This window comes from Arachis ipaensis, chromosome B05 (genome assembly GCF_000816755.2).
Source record: "Arachis ipaensis cultivar K30076 chromosome B05, Araip1.1, whole genome shotgun sequence".
Taxonomy (NCBI): Eukaryota; Viridiplantae; Streptophyta; class Magnoliopsida; order Fabales; family Fabaceae; genus Arachis; species Arachis ipaensis.
In genome coordinates, this window is record NC_029789.2 from 119961942 (window position 1) to 119968091 (window position 6150).

Sequence of the window (6150 nt, forward strand, 5' to 3'; positions counted from 1 at the left end):
ATGGTAGCCATCTGTAAAGAGACATACACAAACAAGAAAACCATTTCAAAACTACATCAAAACCAGTAAAAACAAACCCTAATCAAAACCCCATACCAACAACCATGCATTCAAAACCAAAAAATTGATATAAAATGGATGACAGGTTACAACTTACTTATGGATGACACCACGCACTTCCAACAGGTAAGACGTTTCACACCAACAAGCACTCTTTCTTCAATATGATTATTATCACCTATAGCTAACCCACACAGAAATGGGATGTGATGTAATATTTGAGTGAAGAAGAAGAACAATTTGCCTCTCCTAGGGCTCTAACCTTTGTTTTGTAAAACGCGCAAATATGAATAGTCTTCCTAACTCATGATTTCTAATTTCCAATTTTTAAATAAATTTCTAACTACCATTTATATTTTAAAACCAAATAAATTATAATTTCCACGTATGAAATGGCGGTTATAACCGCCGTTTTTACTAGAATATAGTGGCATCTTTTCTGTTTAAAATGGCGGTTTCTAACTGCCATTTTTACCAGGGTTTAATGGTATCGTTTACGTTTAAAATGGTAGTTTCTAACTGCTGTTTTTACCAAGATATAATGGTATCATTTTCGTTTAAAATGGCGGTTTCTAACCGCTGTTTTTACCAAGGTATAATGGCATTGTTTTCATTTAAAATGGAAATTTCTAACCGCCGTTTGTACCTAATTATGATGACAATTTTATACTTTTTAAAATAAGATTGAAACCACCTATTTGAAGTGATATTTTTGGAACTCAAACTTTAAAATCTCATAATAACCAAAAAGCATAGCCATAAATCAAACATCATAAGATGATTTTTAATTCATACATTATCCAAAAGTCATAATCCAAATCATAATTGAAAAGTCATAATCCAAAAATAAAGTATCAAAGTAACATTTTTCAATAATACGTCTTAACGTATAATCCTTAATACATAAAATCTTTATCATGCAAAGTCATGCTTCCTTGTTGCTCACTCCAGAAGATCTACTTCCTAACTCTTTTGGTGATGGAATCTCACTCTCTTGATCCAATCCCTACAACAAAAATATAATTATTATGAGTACAAGAAACTATAATCTCACTCATAAATTTTCTAAAAATCATATTTTTAAAAGATGTGTCACTTATAATACACCACAAAGTCAGAGATGATTTAAAAAAAAAAATCAAGTACAGCTATATGTTTTACATGACTTCATATTGCTTAAAGTGGAAATATCAGTTTATAACAATAGTAGTAACATGAACTGACCTTGTGCAAAAATTAAAGAGCTTTTCGTTTTCATGGTTCAAGCTTGTCAATTCAATGAAAATTTGGAATCAAAATTGTTTCAAACATGTTGAGTGGCTGCATGCATCTGGCACTATCCTATACATAAATGTACTCTTTTTTATTTATTAAAAAAAAGAAGAAAAGATTACAGCATTTCAATTAATATACTCTGGTATGCTTGTTGCACTTCTAGATTTTATTGTGGTCCCTTCCTTTTCCAATATCCTACTATTTTTAATATATGGATTACTAAACTTCCTGATTAGACATGAATTATATAGATTAAAGAATGAAATAGGCTTATATAGTCAGCTAAACAATAATATAGTCAGCTTAAAATTTTGTATTTGTACCTGTGAAATTTGTTGAGTAGGGAACATTTCAGCTAATTTCACTAGAATTTTACCTCCTTCCTTAGAAGCAATATAGGAGACTAGCGCTTGCAATTGCGCTTTAACGGTATCCAACTCTTCTTACACATTTGGACCACAAGTAGATGATGTGCCAGCATCATTTGAAGAACCTAAATTCATCTGACTAATCCTTGTAGTTTTGTTCTTGAAAGCAACTGTTGGAACAACTTCCATGCCTAAACCTCAAACACGACCAGAGTGCTCTTTCCCAAGAACTACTCCAAGAGCATCAAGAGGAGAATTAACGGTTGATTCCACCACTTGTTGATTGCTATATGCTTCAATCTTCTCCTACATATATAAAAAGAAAGAGAAAGAATCAAATATAGTATTATCTTATAACAAAGAAAGAAAAAGAAATACAAACAAGTTACTTATTGCACTTTAGTCTTACTGCTATGTCTTTAGCCTTTTCATTAACATAACTTCCATCTATTTTCTTGTGAGTGATGTCCCATATTTGAAGCCTACTAACTTCTTTTCCCGTCTCTTCTGTCTAAAATTCAAGAAAAGTAGAAAGACTCAATCAAGAAATATATCATTCAAGAAAAGATATGCATAAAATTAAGTAACTAACAGCAACAATATAATAACTGATATGCATTGGGTGCTAACATAAATGACTCCTATGCTATATAAAATATAATAGTGGCAGCAAACTAAACATAAACTGAGAAATTGATGTTATTGATGATTACCAATTCATGATTACCAACATAAAAATGAACCTGTGAAAGTTGTGTTGATATTTTATCATGACAATTCTCATAATAGTTGGGGAGACAAGTGGAATTAAATCAAACAAAACCATAGAAATGATTACCAATTCAGCCCTTCTTCTTGCATTGATTTAGCACCTGAAGTATGAAGAATTATTTGTTTTTACCGAATTTCTTGATTTCTCTTACAAAGATTCTACAAGATAAATTTGGACACAATTAAATAGAGTCAAACATGCATTCAACATATAACATGCATTCAACATATCACTGGTTCATTACCAACTCTAAATAAAATAAAAGATGAGCAGACAGCAAACTATGAATAAAGGCTTTTTATTACCAACTCTATATAAAGGCTTTTCACAACATTCCATATGAATTCAATATCCTATTTACAGCAGCAAACTATATAAGGCTTTTTAGTGGGATAACATTTAACTAGGAGAATAAATACTTACCTGAGTTCCAGGCTTCAAACGATATTCTACGAATAAAGCCCATTGATCAGGAGCAATATCTTCTGGTGTATTATTTATGATCTCGGTTTTACTCAACCTCAGATCATAAAACTCATTCCAAAGCTTTATCCTATGTTCCTCCATTTTTTGCCAAGCAATTGGAGCAGAAATCGTTTGGCCAAGCTATCACTCGCTTTGAAGCAAAATCGAGCCTTTTATATAGAACAAAGAATATATATTAACCAGCAAATATAACTAAATAATGACAAAAAAATAAGCTTTAGAGTTTAAGTAATCTTCTTACTAGGAAAAAAAATATTCCATTGATTTTTAAAAAAGCTCTCTAGAATGTCTAACCACTTATCAAAACTAATTGTAAATGTTACACAATCAGTGGCCAATTGCCCACAAACTCCTGCAAGGAGTCTGGCTGCTTCTCCTATTGCTGCATGCTGTTGATCAAAATTGACAACTATGCACAAACCTTCTAGCAAATTATGAACATCCTTCACTAATAAATAAAGGCGTGTACTATCTTTATATTCATCTAAAATAGATAAATAAGTATAAATGAATGAGTAACTGAGTGACTAAAGAATAAAATATATGATGATGGATATATATTATAAAAGATTGATTCTTGTGCAGGGTATAATGTAACAGCTACATATATAATACTATATATTATATATCCGAGGGGTCATTGTATTAAAGAAAAAACGGTGTGATAGTGAAATTTGGAAGATAGTGAAATTTGGAAAGGAAGAAGAATGAAAAAAATGGTGTGATAGGTGGCTGAAAAATATTACAGTTGAGAATATTACATACCTATGGCATCAACAGACCAGTAATGCTTAGATTCACGTCTATGTTTACGTTTAGATTCGGATGGATGATCAGATATAGTTGGAGCAACTGATGATGGCTCAGAAGAATTTGAAGCTACTGACTTGTCTCGGGAGGAACTTGCAACTGCTGCCGACTTGTCTCAGGAGAAATTTGCAGCTGCCGACTTATCCCGGGAGGAATTTGAAGCTGCCAACTTGTCTCGGGAGGAATTTGCAGCTACTGCAGACTTAACTTGTGATGCATTTGAAGCTACCGACTTGTCTCGGGATGAATTTGCAACTGCTATTGACTTGTCTTGTGAAGAATTTGCAGCTGCTGCTGCTTTAAGTAGATTCTTGTACCTCTTTTGCTTTGGCATATCTGCATAATAGATCAAATCAATAATTAATAAATATAAACCTGATATAATACATAAAATGATATCATTAACTGATATATAGCTGCCACTTGCATTAATACATAAACTGATATAATTAACTAGGCAACTAACTAGTATATATCAACAGGTGCTACTATAATTTAATTTTGTTAACAGACGAAGAAAATGAAACGACTGAAAGATACTTGCACAAGTATGTAACCTACTAACACTAGTTGATCTCACAGGAACACCAAAATAATAGTTGGAAATAAAATAATTAATAAGTATAGATAAAATGTGAATTATAACTAAATGAAAACTTAAATATAAATTTCATACCATTTTCAAATAAAGAATCCAAGTTTTGCTTTAACCATGGCTCATTCTCGCATGCTTCATCATCTTCATTTTCCCCCATATCTTATGAGTCTCTTGGCTTCAAATGCACGACAACACTCCAATCTTTATTCACTTCATCATTGACAAAATACACCATTCGAGCTTGTGAGGCTTCAATATATGGATCATCCTCCTCTCGGTCACCACTGTGTATTACTCGTGAAAAATTAACAAAAGTAAAATCTCAACTATCCTTCTACAACCTTGTTCTCTAGTGGTGTCAGCCCATTTACATTTGAATAAAGTAACTCGAAATCGGCCATTGTAGCTTAGTTCTATAATATCATCTAATTTACCATAATATGACAAATCAGCATTCCTAACATTAGCATCACTAGTGCTAGCAACACAAGGAATTAAAGACATTAAGAAAACTCCACTATTCTTAGTCTTTAACCCATTGTCTCGATCGGTAGTTTGAAAGGAGAACACATTGATACTAAATGTAGAAAACCTCTTAGCATATCGTGATGGATCCCTTGCTAAGTATTTCCTATTGCGAACAATTCTTTAAAAGTTTATATAATAATGTTCTCGCAAGCAAATTATTGAACAAATTAATCCCTTATTTAAAAATCCTAATACATAAAATTTAATTACATGCAATGGAGGAGGTGGAGGCGGCAGCAATGCTGTGGCAGGAGAGGATCTGAGTAGCAGCGGTGAGAAAAAGTAGTCGACGGTGCCAACGAGCTCGGCGGCGTGAAGGAGCAGTTGGAAAAGCAGTGTAGCAGACTAGTGGCAACGAGGTTGTGGTGTTCTGAGATCTGAGATCCAAAAGAAGACTATGAGAAACAACTTCGAGATCTAAGATCTGAGATCTGAGACCGGTACGACTTGGAACCTTTGATCCCGTTGAAGAGGAAGCGGCGGTGGAGGGTGAAAGTGGCGGTAGTTATCGGAGGACGAGACGAGCTAGGGAGATCAGAGAGCGAGCCTTCATCGTGTATCATGTATCAGAGAGCGACGGTGAAGAGGGGATTGTAAGTTCTTCATTTTTTATATATGTGATAACGGCGGTTCAAAACCACCATAATCACCAGAACCGCCACCAAATTCAAAGCTAATTATGGCAGCAACAAAAAATGCCCTAATGTCCGGATATTACAGCGGTTCTTTAAAACCGCCGTAATATCAATGCCATTTTAAACTCCTTTTTTTGTAGTGTATCATATCTTTCTTGTTTGCAATAAATAATTTAGAGAAAGTTCTCTAGTACTTAAAATTTGAGCAAACCGTTAGATATTGATCAATGAAAATTTTTAAATTATATTTAATTTTCTCAATCATCAAGACTTAATTTGAGATATAGAGTTAACATTTTATACACAATTGGTAATGAGGATTATGTAGCTATACTGATATGATCGTTATCAATTATCAATTATATTTATTTTATATTCTATTTAAATTATAATAGTGAGTAAATATTTTTTGTTTTTTTAATAAATAATGTTATTTTTTTCATAAAAACAAAGTTTTAAGTTTAAATAATTGTGAGATTAGATTATTTCGTAGATGATGATAATTATCTTGATATTAGATCTGCTATAAAAAATTATAGAAATATTACGTTATACTATATAATTTGGTTATATTTTTCCTATCTTTAACATAAATTATTTGGATGGGCATACTTTTAA

The 6150-nt window shown here is 32.4% G+C and overlaps 2 long non-coding RNA genes across 3 annotated transcripts; both read right to left on the bottom strand.

Moving 5' to 3' along the window:
* Positions 2604-3178, bottom strand: LOC110262976. The gene is made up of 2 exons (XR_002347987.1): positions 2899-3178; positions 2604-2633 (listed from the first exon to the last, which is right to left on the bottom strand). It is a non-coding gene; the product is annotated as an uncharacterized LOC110262976 (long non-coding RNA).
* On the bottom strand, positions 3210-4746 carry LOC110262977. 2 transcript variants are annotated; one of them, XR_002347989.1, is made up of 3 exons: positions 4483-4746; positions 3727-4096; positions 3210-3350 (listed from the first exon to the last, which is right to left on the bottom strand). It is a non-coding gene; the product is annotated as an uncharacterized LOC110262977 (long non-coding RNA). The 2 variants fall into 2 exon arrangements; XR_002347988.1 differs by lacking the exon at positions 3210-3350 and having other exon boundaries at positions 3673-4096; positions 4483-4705.